The sequence below is a fragment of the Symphalangus syndactylus genome, chromosome 12 (assembly GCF_028878055.3).
Source record: "Symphalangus syndactylus isolate Jambi chromosome 12, NHGRI_mSymSyn1-v2.1_pri, whole genome shotgun sequence".
NCBI classification, from domain to species: Eukaryota; Metazoa; Chordata; class Mammalia; order Primates; family Hylobatidae; genus Symphalangus; species Symphalangus syndactylus.
Window position 1 is genome coordinate 80,897,218 of NC_072441.2, and position 17,426 is coordinate 80,914,643.

General features: G+C 42.2%; 1 protein-coding gene across 1 annotated transcript in view; it reads left to right on the forward strand.

The window, feature by feature from the left end:
* The first annotated feature begins 6,294 nt into the window (after nt 1–6,294).
* The window catches only part of LOC134734321 (late cornified envelope protein 2D-like), a 127,026-nt gene continuing 115,894 nt past the window's right edge, over nt 6,295–17,426 (forward strand). The window contains exon 1 of the mRNA XM_063626378.1: nt 6,295–6,330. The gene's annotated coding sequence lies outside the window, so the exon portion shown is untranslated. The remainder of the gene's footprint in view (nt 6,331–17,426) is intronic.

A 17,426-nucleotide genomic window follows, 5' to 3' on the forward strand; every position in this document is an offset into this window, starting at 1 on the left:
TGCTACTAGAGCCAGGCCGGCTTGCTCCCGGAAATCTGGGCTACTCCTTCTTTTCTCAGTGACAATTATGGGCCAGGCATCACGGTCAGTAGTAGTGATAGGGTAGGTGAGAGAAAATCATGGCATCTGTCTTCAGTGAGCTTAAAGTCTAGCAGATCTAGCAGATCTAACAAACATAAAAGAGTAAATTGTTAGGGATAATGGACCCCAGAAGGAGTTCCATGTGCCATGGGCGTGTAGAGAAAAGGTATTGAAGTCTATACTTTGTTGCAAACTGAATATTTATTTTTTCATATCTTGTGGTTATCATAAGCAAGCCTTATCCTCCAGACAGGGCAAACATGGCAGCCATTTTCCTCCATAGATTGCAACCCTGAGCCATTGGCAGCAGGGGAGGCAAGAGGCAGGAGCCAGAATTAAAAAGGAAAATAAATCACACATTTTGGGCAAGTTTCAAAGAATCAAAATACCCTTTCCAATGACTTTCAATACATCATGTTACCTCTGTTTTATGAAACACAGAGGATGACTATTAGGCTTTCTTCCAGCCCCATTCTTGACTACCTGTCTTGAAAGTCTCCCCACAAGACCTGGAGAGCTCATTAATCTCCTTTCTACCTTAGTGATTGCTCCTGTCACTCACTCTCCTCCTCCTGAGATCAGGTGTCCACAGTCCTCAAATGCACAGGATTTGTCCTGTGATGACACACGGTAGCTATAAGATCATGATCTGGTCACTTCCCCTACAGCACAAGGGCACCTCCCTGAGAATCACTAGTCCCAGGAGTCCCACCCTGAGGAGCCTTGGCTTCCTGTGGTCCCCAGACATCAAGGAAATACAGAGACTGCTCTAGCTGGGTGAATCCAGGAAAAATTTCATGACTTAGTCATTCCAATTGGTACTATGGTAACAGGCACTGCAAGACCCCAGGTTTAGCTCTTTGTAGTGCATTTTGGACATTCCACGTCAGCAATCAAGGATGAGTCAACAAACAATTCTTCTCCCTTTGCGTACAACTCACAGTTCCTTCTCCATTCTGTTTCTGCCATGACTGTGACAGTCAGATTCCACGGCAAGCAGCTGAGTCATTCTTAAGGAAAATGGGACTCGGTAGCCAGGAAGTGCCATATACCTTTAATGTGCCTAAGTTTCTTATATGGATTCTAATTTACCCCTCAGGTTAAGTAGTATTTTGAGATATTTATACCTCTCTAGTCTCCTGAGAAAGTTCTGGTTGGACCTAGTGTGTAAAAGGATGTTGGACTCGAATTTTCTTCTTGTATTGGGATGTTGGCTGGAGTTGAAAGATAAAAATAATATGTGCCCCTTATCCCCTTATACTAAAGTAACCTCAGGATAAGCTGCTGAAAATCTCTGCAGGACTTGCTAAGAAAAACATAACTCTATTTCTCTGGTCCAGTTATATATTTGGAAGGTTGAGTTTTGATGAAAATTTTTTAGGTAGGGGAGTTATTGTCCTAGAAGACAGTACTATGGTTTCGCCCTTATCTTGTATAGGAAGGGAACTGGTTGCTCTCCTATAACAGAGCTCAATGGAACGGGGAGGACTCATGATTCGAAATTGTAGATGTTAGAGGTCCCTTCAATACAGGAAGACAGGATTTTCATCCAGCAGCAGCAGTTCTGCTGCAATAGTAGATTTGATGGTTTAACTTCTGAGCCTATTGTTTAATAAAGAAAAGGAATTAAAGAGATAGAGCAGGATGTTGAGACACAATAGTAGACAATATCTGGGAAGGAACACCAGCTTGCACATTCTTTCTAGTGTTGTGTTTAGAATGGTTTCCTGTTGAGCAGTGAGACCTCATCATCAAGAAACTGTGGCTGGTGTCAATGAAGGTGGGAACTTAAGGAGTATCTGAAGGGCTAAATCTGACTGCTCATCCCATGTCTGGGAGTAGTGCTGTGGGGAGAACCTTTGCAGATGCTCCAGAAGGACTCACAAAAACACCCTATAAGACAGCCCTCCTGCAGAGCCTGCCACACACAGGGAGCAAGCAACCAGCAGAGGAGGCTAGTGGTACAGTCACATATGTAATGATTTCCCCTCCCCTTTTCCATCTCCCAATACCATGGAGGAGGAAGGGTTATTCAGGAAGAAGGTGGAGGGGTGGTAGTGAATGAGAGAAAGAGCCATACATGTTCCCTCCCGACTCCAGTCTCTTGGGAGAGCCATGGGCAGTGCTCACTGGGAAGGGAGAATTTGAGTTTGAAGATGCGTACCAAATTAAATTCAGCTGGTCTGGACTTTAATATCCATAAAATTCCCTCCAGAAATGTGGAATTTCCCTGAGATATTTTCAGGAGAGATTCAACACAGCATAGGAGAATATAATGATGGGATAAGACAATGCTTCTTGTTTTTATCAGACCAAGTTTATACGGTTTAATATACTATTTTTAAGGCTCTAACAATGTCTTTATAACAACGGGGCATCTTTGGGATTCTCCACCTTTTCTAACATCGATGAAATCAATAAATGCCAAGATTCCATGTCATGAAGGGCAAAAAAGAAGCAGGTTCAGGGATGTTGGTTGGGGGCTTCAAAATGACTACAGGAAGTAGAAACTGGGAAGCTCTTGAGGGTGGGAGGCATGTTGGGATTTTGGGGGACAGATAGGAAGTCTTCTAGGGAGAGGAATATCTTAGGTCAAGAGGTGGAGGAGAGGAAGTTGGGTGCTGGATGGTGAGAATACTGTGTGCTACTCACCTGTAGTCCATGGGGAAAAAGAATAAAGGAAAACTTTTGGGGAGTCAGTAGAAGACCCTGATCAATCTGACCCTTGCCAAGTTCCTTTTATTCAACATCTGCCATCTTCTTCCCCAATTCTTGGCTACAATTCTTTTCTTGTATGATGTTTTCTCCCAACATTCTGTCTATCCTGAATGTAAGGAGAGGAGTGGATGTACTGAGACATAAAAGATCTGTGCTAGATCCCAGGCAGGTGTATCATATTAGTGACTGATACTTGGTACTCAAGAAATACACTTTGGCTGTGACAGAGTTCTCCTCTCCAGGGGGCATGGAATAGGTTTATTTATTGTGGAATGGATAGCTGCAGGGTGGTTGGAAGAGAAAATAAATGGGAGCATTGAAAGAACCCAAGAACATTTAACAGCATCTGGAGTGGGCACCACAAGATTGTGCTGGCTGGAACTACACCTGGGCAATCTGCTGAGTCAGAGTCTTTATGGAAATTAGGCCAAAGATGGGGTTATTAATACCAGCACACGCTGAGTGCTGGAATCCAGATATTTATCAATGCAAGTTTTTATTTAAAGATTAGGATTTATGGTTTATACCTGATTTCCAACTTAAATAGTAAATTCTGTAAGGGAATCCCCACCTCTACCATCTTCCCTAATGTTCCATGGAACTTCTCCACCCAGGAGATACAGAGGTGATGGAGGAGGAAAAGAATCACACTGGGGAGAGGCTTCTCTTTTGCTTCACTGGATCTTCCAGCCCTGCTCCTCTGTGGTTTTCAGAGCCCTGGTTGCTGCATGAGTGACAGCACCCAGAACTCTGATGCTGTGCTTAGTGGGATGTGTGAAGCTTGTGATGGCTCAGGCAGGAGCGTTCTCCAGAGTTGAGGCTATGGCAGCTCCCAGAGCTGAGGCTCCATGGGAAGAGACTGCAGTGGGCACTGAAGAGCATGTTTGGGTAGTCACTTTGCCCCAAAAGCCTTTTGGGAGAGGCTTGAAACTCTTCCTCGTTTTACTTCCAGGACAACTTGGGGGAAGTTTAGTGACTCTAGAAAAAGTAAAAAGGAGAATAATGGCATGTAATTGTATCAGTTTTAAAAATTAGCTATTTTCTTATTTACTTCAGAGAATGTGGCTTTGAATCCACAACTTAGGGAAAATTCCTGAGCAGAGGAGAGTGGGAAATGGAAAGTTAACTTGGGTAAAGGGGTTTTCATCCAGTGAGGACTGACTATACCTTGGAGCTGTTTTCCTGTTTTGTTTTGCAGGCAAGAAATGAGTGGTGGGATTGGGAGGGGTGGGAGTGATGAATCTTGTTTAGGGGTCAGCTTCTTCCCTTCTGTAGCCCCAAGCCCTCTGCATCTCCATGGCAGGTGTCAGGAGTTATCAGGAGAGCAGGGATCCAAGAAACTCCAATATCCAAGATATTCATATATCTGTGCCTCAATCTTTCTGTAGGTCTTTAGCTCTTTATTTTTCATTCGTTATCATCATCCCTTATTTAAACAATTTATATTGAGATGATGGTGATACAAGAGGGGGGCAGGGAAGTGGTGGGTAGAGAAGAGTGGGGTCCCTGGTGAGGGCTCCACCCTCAGGCCTATGCCCATGGACCTAAGTGAGGACAGGCAGTCCTGGTTTTGCACCCAAATGTTGCATTTTCTAAGCCCACTCTGACCCACCATGCCCCACATCCTGGGCCCATAAAATCTTCAAGACTCTAGTGGGCATGGACATAAGCGGCTGGACATGGAGAGGAGCAGAAGAGCACACTGACTGATACCAGCAGATGCCAGCAGGCCATCAACAGCAGGACCTCATGGAATTCAGTGGGGGCAGTTGGAGGCCAGCTGGCCGCTGGGTGGCCGTACTCCAACTGAAGCCCATCTTCCTACTCCATCCCCTTGCTGGCCTCCCCATCCGTCTCACTGAGAGCTACTTCCACCACTCAATAAAACCTTGCAGTCATTCTCCAAACCCATGTGTGATCCAATTTTTCCAGCACACTAGAGCCTACAGAATATGGGATACAGAAAGCCCTCTGTCCTTGTGATAAGTCAGAGGGTCTAATCGAGCTGATTAACACAAGCCGCCTGCAGACGGCAAAGCTGAAAGAGCACACTGTAACACACGCCTACTGAGGCTTTGGGAGCTGTAAACACTCAACCCTCAGCGCTGCCATGGGGTCACAGCCCAAAAACGCTCCCAGGACATGCCCATTTGCATGCTCCCCCTAGGGGTTTGAGCAGCAGGGCACCAAAGAAGTGAGTCACACCCCTATTGCATGGCCTGCAAATGGGATAAGGGAACTCCTCCCATTCCAATGGCACACTCTGTGCTGGGCAAGGCATATTCAAGAATAAAGATACTATCCCTACCCTTAGGCTGATGAGGTAGTGGGGCTGAGAGATAAATAAGAAACTAAGTCTGAGCCATGTGAGTGTGCTGAGAGACAAGTGTGCGGGAGTCCTCAGGCCTGAGGTCAGAGTTGTTGGACATTAGTCCCTTGTTGCTCTGCAGTGACTTGTAGTGAATGATGAATACAGATGGTGTCACCTACTGTCACTTGGGATGGTTGATGGGATGAGTAAGATGTGGATCCTGTGTCCGTCCAAGGACAGTAAACTCAGGCATGGCAACTAAGAGGAGCTTGTGGACCCAAGAAGCATGAAGGGGGTGACGAGGAGGAAGAGATAAAGTTGGGGTGAGGAAGGATGGGGCTGACAGAAGCATTGGGGCATCTACAATCTTGAGGACAAGATAATATGCTCATTCAGAGCATCTGTTTTGGAGACAGGAACTTCCTAGTTTAATCTTTTGCCACTTCTCCTAATAGCTGTGTCAAGGTAGAGATGCCTGAGGCAGAAAAATCTATATGGAGACAAGATAATCCAGGGATGTCCCAGGTAAAACCAGAGACAGGGATAAGGAATCTAAAATGTCTGTGATGGTGATGTGTCACAGATTAACATACATTTAAGACATTGTGTCAGGATCTTAGTGACTATAGTATTGATTCTAAGAGAGCCAGGAAAGAGAGTGATTCAAATGGCTGGGATGGTAAGAGAGATTAGTTCAACAATTAATGATAATTAATGGGTGTGTTATAATGAGGTTGATGGGATAAACGTGAACACCTGACATAAAGTAGACTAAGTTTGTGGAGACAGATCTAAACTCTATATTATTTTCCATACTACTTATTTTATATATATATATATATATATATATACACACAAACATATATATGTATACACACATACACACACACACACACACATTTCATCCTGAATCATGATATATTAAAAATAAGTAAAAATGAGGCCAGGATCAGTGGCTCACATCTGTGAGTCCAGTGCTTTGGGAGGCTGAGGTAGGAGGATCACTTGAGTCTGGGAGTTTGAGGCCAGCCTGGGCAACATAGGAAGACCTCATCTGTACCAAAAAAAAAAAGGAAAAAGGAAAAATAAGAAAAACATTTAAACTTCAAATATATGCTAAAGTCACAAGATTTTGATAAAATATTTTTATTTATTTTGATTTAAGATGGTTGACTAGAAGCAGCTACTGTGCACTGCTCTTACAGAGAGGATACAAAGTGGTGAGTAAATATTAGCTCTTCAAGTGAATTGTCAAAGAGATCACATTGGGATTTACCAAGGAAGTGGCAGGACCCACAGAGAGCAGAGAGGAGTAAAGCTGGGCAGCCACTCATCTGAGACTGGCACAGAGCTGGGGGAAGCTCCATAAAGCAGAGAAAGAGTGAGTGAGAGTTCCTGGGGACTCACACTTCTGCCATGAACCTTTGCAATACTAGGCATGGGAGGACCCCTCTGACTCCTTGAGCCTCCAGACCAACACAGAGAGTCTGTGCAGAGGCACGATTTAAGTCCACTTGGAGCCCCATAGGCCTTGTATCCCTAGCAGCCAGTGCCAGCTGCTGTAGGCCAGCCAAAAAGGGGCTTGGGCTCTTTTGCACACCCCTGGGATAGTGGCTGCTGCTGCATGGCTGAGGATTGGTCAGGATTCAGACTCCATCCCCTGCTGCTACATAACAGATAAGGCCTGCATGCCTGGGCTCCCCGAGCAGTGGCCTCACCCCCACCTGAACAGTGCAGTTAGTCATGGTCCTATACTCCTCTGCAGCAAAACTCCCAGAGTAACAGACAAGGCTTGGCACCTTTGCATACCCCTAACCGCAAAATTCAGTGGCAGCAATGGAGACTGGTCGCTATGGGGGCACATAGCATGCTGAAAATGGGTCCCCAGTCTCTTCCAGCTTGTAAGATTTCTGATGAGTAGTCCACTGTTAGCCTGATGGGCTTCCGTTTGTATGTGATTTGACCTTTTTCTCTAGGAGCCTTTAAGTCTGACTATATGCCCGGGTGATGTTCATTTGTATATGCATCACTTGGTGGGAGAGAAGTGTGAGCATGCCACGTGCCCCCATAGCCACCAGTCTCCATTGCCACCACGGAGAGGCCCTGCCCTCCCCAGTGAAAGGCCCACAGCACAGCCACCTGCCTTGCCTGAACATTTCAGCTACAGCCCAGAGCCCTTTTAAAAACTGAACCCTCACAGACCTATAGTACTTCCTAAAGCTCTTACAACCTAAGCATTTTGTCTACCACTGCCTAAGAGTTTGGCCCATGACCCAGGGACCAGCCCAGCCCTTCCCATCACAGCCAACACCTGAACTCTGGGCTAGCCTGACCCTGGTCCAACCCCTTTAGGACTCATACACACTGTCCAGGGGGCCATGTAGGAACTGGGGAACTCCCCACCCCATTACAACTCTGCTGGCACCTGACTACTTCCCTCACGGCCTGAAGTTGGGCTGACCTAACCAACCAACACCACCACAACCAGTACCCACTCACACAGCCCCAGTGATGTAGCCTCTCTACTTACAAGAAGCAACTGTATTGCCTCATTAGAGAACAGGTGAGCAATAAAGCTATCTGTTTTAGGCTGAGTGACAACATTATGCTCTGAAAACACTCCCATGGAGTATCACAAAACATGCATTTCCCATGACTGTCAACCACATTGTGGCCAAGAGATAGGCTACAGTATGCTTCTGAACTAGGAGTCATGAGTTCTGGGTCAAGGGTATGATAGGGAAACAGATCAACTTCCTGCCTACCTAAGATGAGGAACCAGTGCAGCTTCCTTGTCTCCCCACAGAGACTTCAGTGTGCTTCACCAGGAGCTCCTGTCAGCCACCCTTTTCAGGTCTTGTGCCTGTGCTTGCCATTGGAGTATTCACGGGCAAGCCAGGGACTCTAGTTCTGCCCAGTGGTGTCCCCCTCCCCCTATGAAGCAGGAAGCTCAGGGCACTGGGTGCTCCACTGTCCATCCTGTCACCTGAAACAACAAAGAGTACTTCACAGTAAACAAAAATTATACCCACCTGCTTGTGCTGCAGCTGGATCTTACCTGCAAGCCCTATCTACTGGCCTGTAGGTTGAACTGCACAGCCCAATATAAAACCTACTAACATAAGTGCATAGGGCTATAGAAGCAAAGCCAAAAGACTTTTCCCAATATACTTTACAGTCATACCCTAAAGGGAAAGAAAGAATATATAGGAAAAGAGAAAAAAAGTCTATTTGCATGAAAATAATTACAATAATTAGAAGTGCCAGCCTTTCCAGATGAGAACAAACTGGTATAGGATCTGGCACCATGAAAAATCTGAATGTTGACACACCACCAAAGTATCACACTAGTTCTACAGCAATGGTCCCTAATCAAATGGAAAAACAGAAATGACAGATAAAGAATTCAAAACATGGATTTCAAGGAAGTTCAACAATATCTAAGATGATGTTGAAAAACAACACAAAGAAAATTCTAAAGCAATGCAGGAAACAAAGGAAGAGATAAACATCTTAAAAATAAATCAATTGGAGGTAATGAAATGGAAAAACTCACCTAGGAATTTCAAAATACAGCTGAAAGCTTTATCAACGGACTCAACCAAACAGAATATATAATTTAATAGCTTGAAGGCTGGTCTTTCTTTTTCTTGTTTTTTTTTAAATTATACTTTAAGTTTTAGGGTACATGTGCACAATGTGCAAGTTTGTTACATATATATACATATGCCATGTTGGTGTGCTGCACCCATTAACTCATCATGTAACATTAGGTATATCTCCGAATGCTATCCCTCCCTCCTCCCCCTACCCCACAACAGGCCCCAGTGTGTGATGTTCCCCTTCCTGTGTCCATGTGTTCTCATTGTTCAATTCCCACCTATGAGTGAGAACATGCGGTGTTTGGTTTTTTGTCCTTGCGATAGTTTGCTGAGAATGATGGTTTCCAGCTTCATCCATGTCCCTACAAAGGACATGAATTCATCATTTTTTATGGCTGCATAGTATTCCATGGTATATATGTGCCACATTTTCTTAATCCACTGTATCATTGTTGGACATTTGGGTTGGTTCTAAGTCTTTGCTATTGTGAATAGTGCCTCAATAAACATACGTGTGCATGTGTCTTTATAGCAGCATGATTTATAGTCCTTTGGGTATATACCCAGTAATGGGATGGCTGGGTCAAATGGTATTTCTAGTTCTAGATCCCTGAGGAATCGCCACACTGACTTCCACAATGGTTGGACTAGTTTACAGTCCCACCAACGGTGTAAAAGTGTTCCTGCTTCTCCACATCCTCTCCAGCACCTGTTGTTTCCTGAGTTTTTAATGACCGCCATTCAAACCGGTGTAAGATGGTATCTCATTGTGGTTTTGATTTGCATTTCTCTGATGGCCAGTGATAATGAGCATTTTTTTCATGTGTCTTTTGGCTGCATAAATGTCTTCTTTTGAGAAGTGCCTGTTCATATCCTTTGCCCACTTTTTGATGGGGATGTTTGTTTTTTTCTTGTAAATTTGTTTGAGTTCATTGTAGATTCTGGATATTAGCCCTTTGTCAGATGAGTAGATTGCAAAAATTTTCTCCCATTCTATAGGTTGCCTATTCACTCTGATGGTAGTTTCTTTTGCCATGCAGAAGCTCTTTAGTTTAATTAGATCCCATTTGTCAATTTTGGCTTTTGTTGCCATTGCTTTTGGTGTTTTAGACATGAAGCCCTTGCCCATGCCAATGTCCTGAATGGTATTCCCTAGGTTTTCTTCTAGGGTTTTTATGGTTTTAGGTCTAACATGTAAGTCTTTAATCCATCTTGAATTAATTTTTGTATAATGTGTAAGGAAGGGATCCAGTTTCAGCTTTCTACATATGGCTAGCCAGTTTTTCCAGCACCATTTATTAAATAGGGAATCCTTTCCCCATTGCTTGTTTTTGTCAGGTTTGTCAAAGATCAGATATTTGTAGATATGTGGCATTATTTCTGAGGGTTCTGTTCTGTCCATTGGTCTATATCTCTGTTGTGGTACCAGTACCATGCTGTTTTGGTTACTGTAGCCTTGTAGTATAGTTTGAAGTCAGGTAGCATGATGCCTCCAGCTTTGTTCTTTCGGCTTAGGATTGACTTGGCAATGCGGGCTCTTTTTTGGTTCCATATGAACTTTAAAGTAGCTTTTTCCAATTCTGTGAAGAAAGTCATTGGTAGCTTGATGGGGATGGCATTGAATCTGTAAATTACCTTGGGCAGTATGGCCATTTTCACGATATTGATTCTTCCAACCCATGAGCATGGAATGTTCTTCCCTTTGTTTCTGTCCTCTTTTATTTCACTGAGCAGTGGTTTGTAGTTCTCCTTGAAGAGGTCCTTCACATCCCTTGTAAATTGGATTCCTAGGTATTTTATTCTCTTTGAAGCAATTGTGAATGGGAGTTCACTCATGATTTGGCTCTCTGTTTGTCTGTTATTGGTGTATAAGAATGCTTGTGATTTTTGCACATTGTTTTGTATCCCGAGGCTTTGCTGAAGTTGCCTATCAGCTTAAGGATATTTTGAGCTGACACAATGGGGTTTTCTAGATATACAATCATGTCATCTGCAAACAGGGACAATCTGACTTCCTCTTTTCCTTATTGAATACCCTTTATTTCTTTCTCCTGCCTGATTGCTCTGGCCAGAACTTCCAACACTATGTTGAATAGGAGTGGTGAGAGAGGGCATCCCTATCTTGTGCCAGTTTTCAAAGGGAATGCTTCCAGTTTTTGTCCATTCAGTATGATATTCGCTGTGGGTTTGTCATAAATAGCTTTTATTATTTTGAGATACGTCCCATCAATACCTAATTTATTGAAAGTTCTTAGCACGAAGGATTGTTGAATTTTGTCAAAGGCCTTTTCTGCATCTATTGAGATAATCATGTGGTTTTTGTCTTTGGTTCTGTTTATATGCTGGATTACCTTTATTGATTTGTGTATGTTGAACCAGTCTTGCATCCCAGGGATGAAGCCCACTTGATCATGGTGGATAAGCTTTTTGATGTGCTGCTGGATTCAGTTTGCCAGTATTTTATTGAAGATTTTTGCATGGATGTTCATCAGGGATATTGGTCTAAAATTCTCTTTTTTTGTTGTATCTCTGCCAAGCTTTGGTATCAGGATGATGCTGGCCTCATAAACTGAGTTAGCGAGGATTCCCTCTTTTTCTATTGATTGGAATAGTTTCAGAAGGAATGGTACCAGCTCCTCCTTGTACCTCTGGTAGAATTTGGCTGTGAATCCGTCTGGTCCTAGACTTTTTTTGGTTAGTAAGCTATTAATTATGGCCTCAATTTCAGAGCCTGTTATTGGTCTATTCAGAGATTCAACTTCTTCCTGGTTTAGTCTTGGGAGAGTGTATGTGTCAAGGAAATTATCCATTTCTTTCGGTTTTTCTAGTTTATATGCGTAGAAATGTTTAAAGTATTCTCTTATGGTAGTTTTATTTCTTCGGGATCAGTGGTGATATCCCCTTTATCATTTTTTATTGCGTCTATTTGATTCTTCTCTCTTTTCTTCTTTATTAGTCTTGCTAGCGGTCTATCAATTTTGTTGATCTTTTCAAAAAACCAGTTCCTGGATTCATTAATTTTTTGAAGGGTTTTTTGTGTCTCTATTTCCTTCAGTTCTGCTCTGATCTTAGTTATTTCTTGCCTTCTGCTAGCTTTTGAATGTGTTTGCTCTTGCTTCTCTAGTTCTTTTAATTGTGATGTTATGGTGTCAATTTTAGATCTTTCCTGCTTTCCCTTGTGGACATTTAGTGCTATAAATTTCCCTCCACACACTGCTTTGAATGTGTCCCAGAGATTCTGGTATGTTGTGTCTTTGTTCTCGTTGGTTTCAAAGAACATCTTTATTTCTGCCTTTATTTTGTTATGTACCCAGTAGTCATTCAGGAACAGGTTGTTCAGTTTCCATGTAGTTGAGTGGTTTTGAGTGAGTTTCTTAATTCCTGAGTTCTAGTTTGATTGCACTGTTGTCTGAGAGACAGTTTGTTATAATTTCTGTTCTTTTACATTTGCTGAGGAGAGCTTTACTTCCAACTATGTGGTCAATTTTAGAATAGGTGTGGTGTGATGCTGAAAAGAATATATATTCTGTTGATTTGGGGTGGAGAGTTCTGTAGATGTCTATTAGGTCCACTTGGTGCAGAGCTGAGTTCAATTCCTGGATATCCTTGTGAACCTTCTGTCTTGTTGATCTGTCTAATGTTGACAGTGGAGTGTTAAAGTCTCCCATTATTGTTGTGTGGGAGTCTAAGTCTCTTTGTAGGTCTCTAAGGACTTGCCTTATGAATCTGCATGCTCCTGTATTGGGTGCATATATACTTAGGATAGTTAGCTTTTCTTGTTGAATTGATCCCTTTACCATTATGTAATGGCTTTCTTTGTCTCTTTTGATCTTTGTTGGTTTAAAGTCTGTTTTATCAGAGACTAGGATTGCAACCCCTTCCTTTTTTTGTTTTCCATTTGCTTGGTAGATCTTCCTCCATGCCTTTATTTTGAGCCTATATGTGTCTCTGCACGTGAGATGGGTTTCCTGAATACAGTACACTGATGGGTCTTGACTCTTTATCCAATTTGCCTGTCTGTGTCTTTTAACTGGAGCATTTAGCCCATTTACATTTAAGGTTAATATTGTTATGTGTGAATTTGATCCTGTCATTATGATGTTAGCTGGTTATTTTGCTCGTTAGTTGATGCAGTTTCTTCCTAGTCTCAATGGTCTTTACAATTTGGCATGTTCTTGCAGTGGCTGGTACTGGTTGTTCCTTTCCATGTTTAGTGCTTCCTTCAGGAGCTCTTTTAGGGCAGGCCTGGTGGTGACAAAATCTCTCAACATTTGCTTGTCTGTAAAGTATTTTATTTCTCCTTCACTTATGAAGCTTAGTTTGGCTGCATTTGAAATTCTGCATTGAAAATTCTTTTCTTAAGAATGTTGAATATTGGCCCCCACTCTCTTCTGGCTTGTAGAGTTTCTGCCAAGAGATCAGCTGTTAGTCTGATGGGCTTCCCTTTTTGGGTAACCAGACCTTTCTCTCTGGGTGCCCTTAACATTTTTTCCTTCATTTCAACTTTGGTGAATCTGACAATTATGTGTCTTGGAGTTGCTCTTCTAGAGGAGTATCTTTGTGGCGTTCTCTGTATTTCCTGAATTTGAATGTTGGCCTGCCTTGCTAGATTGGGGAAGTTCCCCTGGATGATATCCTGCAGAGTGTTTTCCAACTTGGTTCCATTCTCCCCATCAGTTCCAGGTACACCAATCAGACGTAGATTTGGTCTTTTCACATAGTCCCATATTTCTTGGAGGCTTTGTTCATTTGTTTTTATTCTTTTTTCTCGAAACTTCTCTTCTCACTTCATTTCATTCATTTGATCTTCCATCACTGATACCCTTTCTTCCAGTTGATCAAATGGGCTACTGAGGCTTGTGCATTTGTCCTGTAGTTCTCGTGCCATGGTTTTCAGCTCCATCAGGTCCTTTAAGGACTTCTCTGCATTGGTTATTCTAGTTAGCCATTTGTCTAATTCTTTTTCAAGTTTTTAACTTCTTTGCCATGGGTTCGAACTTCCTCCTTTAGCTCAGAGTAGTTTGATCATCTGAAGCCTTCTTCTCTCTACTCTTCAAAGTCATTCTCCATCCAGCTTTGTTCTGTTGCTTGTGAGGAGCTGCGTTCCTTTGGAGGAGGAGAGGCACTCTGATTTTTAGAGTTTCCAGTTTTTCTGCTCTGTTTTTTTCCCATCTTTGTGGTTTTATCTACCTTTGGTCTTTGATGATGGTGACGTACAGATGGGGTTTTGGTATAGATGTCCTTTCTGTTTTTTAGTTTTCCTTCTAACAGTCAGGACTCTCAGCTGCAGGTCTGCTGGAGTTTGCCTGAGGTCCACTCCAGACCCTGTTTGCCTGGGTATCAGCAGCGGAGGCTGCAGAACAGTGGATATTGGTGATCAGCAAATGTTGCTGCCTGATCGTTCCTCTGGAAGTTTTGTCTCAGAGGAGTACCTGGCTGTGTGAGGTGTCAGTCTGCCCCTACTGGGGGGTGCCTCCCAGTTAGGCTACTTGGGGGTCAGGGACCCACTTGAGGAGGCAGTCTGTCCGTTCTCAGATCTCAAGCTGCATGCTGGGAGAACCACTACTGTCTTCCAAGCTATCAGACAGGGATACTTAAGTCTGCAGAGGTTTCTGCTGCCTTTTGTTTGGCTATGCCCTGCCCCCCGAGGTGAAGTCTACAGAGGCAGATTGGCCTCCTTAAGCTGTAGTGGGCTCCACCCAGTTCGAGCTTCCCGGCTGCTTTGTTTACCTACTCAAGCCTCAGCAATGGCAGATGCCCCTCCTCAAGCCTCGCTGCTGCCTTTCAGTTTGATCTCAGACTGCTGTGCTAGCAATAGCGAGGCTCTGTGGGCATAGGACCCTCTGAGCCAGGTGCGGGATACAGTCTCCTGGTGGGCCATTTGCTAAGACCATTGGAAAAGCGCAGTATTAGTGTGGGAGTAACCCAATTTTCCAGGTGCCATCCGTCACCCCTAGGAAAGGGCATTCCCCGAACCCTTGCACTTCCCAGGTGAGGCGATGCCTCGCCCTGCTTCCACTCAGGCTCAGTGCACTGCACCCATTGTCCTGCACCACTGTCCAACAATCCCCAGTGAGATGCACCCAATACCTCAGTTGGAAATGCAGAAATCATTTGTCTTCTGCGTTGCGCACGCTGGGAGCTGTAGACTGGAGCTGTTCGTATTCGGCCATCTTGGCTCAAACTAACCCAGTCAGACTGTGTTAGTCTAAATGAAGAACATGAAGAAAAAGAATTTAAAAAATTAACAAAGTTTTTGAGAAATATGGAACTTTGTAAAGTGACCAAACCTATGAATTATTGGCATTTCTGAGAGAGAAGGAGAAGGAGTAAACAATTTGGAAAACATATATGAGGGATTAATTCAAGAAAATTTTCTTAATCTTGCTAGAGGGATAGACATCCAGATATAGGAAAACCAGAGAACACCTCACAGATACTATACAAAATGAACATCACCAAGGCATATAGCCACAGACTGTCAAAGGTCAATGCTAAAGAAAAAAATCTTAAAGGCAGTTAGAGCAAAAGGTCAAATCATGTACAAAGGGAAGCCCATCAGGCTAACAGAGGATTGCTCATGAGAAACCTTACAAGCCAGAAGAAATTGGGGGCCTATTTACAGCATTCGTAAAGGAAAGAAATTCCATGCAAGAATTTTATATCCCATTGAACTAAACTTCATAAACAAAGGAAAAATGAAAACTTTTCCAAACAAGCAACCACTAATTTGTTACCACTAGACCAGCCTTAAAAAAGATCCTTAGCCGGGCGCAGTGGCTCACGCTTGTAATCCCAGCACTTTGGGAGGCCGAGGCAGGTGGATCACGAGGTTAGGAGATCCAGACCACGGTGAAACCCCATCTCTACTAAAAATACAAAAAATTAGCCGGGCGTGGTGGCGGGCACCTGTAGTCCCAGCTACTCAGAGAGGCTGAGGCAGGAGAATGGCGTGAACCCGGGAGGTGGAGCTTGCAGTGAGCTGAGATTGTGCCACTGCACTCCAGCCTGGGTGACAGAGCGAGACTCCATCTCAAAAAAAAAAAAGATCCTTAAGAGGTTTATAAACATAGAAATGAAAGAACAACATGTGCTACCACAAAATCACATGTAAATACATAGTCCACAGTCCCTATACAGCAACCATGCAATGGAAACAACAAAGCCATCAGCCATCAACTTCACAAGAAGATTAAAACCTCACATATCAATATTAGCCTTGAATGTAAATGATCTAATGCCCCACATAAATAGCACAAAGCTGCAAATTGGGAAAAAAAAAAGACCCATTTGTATGCTGTCTTCAAGAGACTAATTTCATATGTAATGACACCTGTAGCCTCAAAGTAAATGGGTTAGAGAAAGATCTATCATGCAAACAAAAAACAAAAAAGAACAGGGGTTTATATATATATTTATAATATATTTATTTATATATATATATAAACCCCTGTTCTTTTTTGTTTTATATTATGTTATATATATAATATATTATATTTATAATATGTATTAAATATATATTTATATATTTATTTATTTTTATATATATTTATAATACATATATTTTTAATATATTTATATACATTTTATATATATATATAAACCCCTGTTCTTTTTTGTTTTTAGTTTGCGTGATAGATCTTTCTCTAACCCATTTTCTTTGAGGCTATAGGTGTCATTATGTATGAAATTAGTCTCTTGAAGACACACATATCAGATAAAACAGACTTTAAATCAACAAGTAAAGAAGGGCAAAGAAGGGCACTATGTAAACTATAGTTCAACATGAAGATTTAACTATCCTAATTATATACACATCCAATATTGGAACACTTAAATTTATAAAACAAGTACTTCTAGACCTATTAAAAGACTTAGACAGCCATACAATAATAGTGGGGGACTTCAATACCCCACCGACAGCATTAGAGAGATCATCAAGGTAGAAAACTAGCAATTCTGGACTTAAAATCAACATTTGACCAATTGGACCCAATAGACATCTACAGATCACGCCACCCATCAACAACAGAATACATCTTCTTATTTGCACATAGAGCATACTCTAGGATTGACCACATGCTTGGCTATAAAGCAAGTCTCAATATGTTCAAAATCATTAAAATTATGCCAGTCATACTTTCTGATCACAGTGGAATAAAATGGAAATCAATATAAAGAAGATTTCTTAAAAACTACAACATGAGTTGGAAATTAAACAACTTGTTCCCAAATGACTTTTGGGTAAACAGTGAAATTAAGGCATAAGTCAAACAATTCTTTGAAATAAATGAAAACAGACACACAACATACCAAAATATCTGGAATGCAGCAAAAGCAGTGGTAAGAGGAAAGTTTATAGCACTAAATGTCTACATAAAGAAGTTAGAAAGATCTCAAATTAGCAATCTATCGTCATCCCTAAAGGAACCAGGAAACAGGAAAAACTAGCCCCAAAGCTAGGAGAAGAAAATAAATACTTAAAATCAGAGCCAAACCAAATGGAAGAGACCTAAAAATTCATACAAAAGATCAATAAAACCAAAAGCTTGTTGTTTGAAAGGATAAACAAGATCAATAGACTGCTAGCTAGATTAGCAAAGAAAAAAGAGCACAATTATAAATGACAAAGGTGACATTACAACCCAGCCCATAGAAAAATAAAAGATCCTCAGATACTATTATGACCACTTCTATGCACACAAGCTAGATAA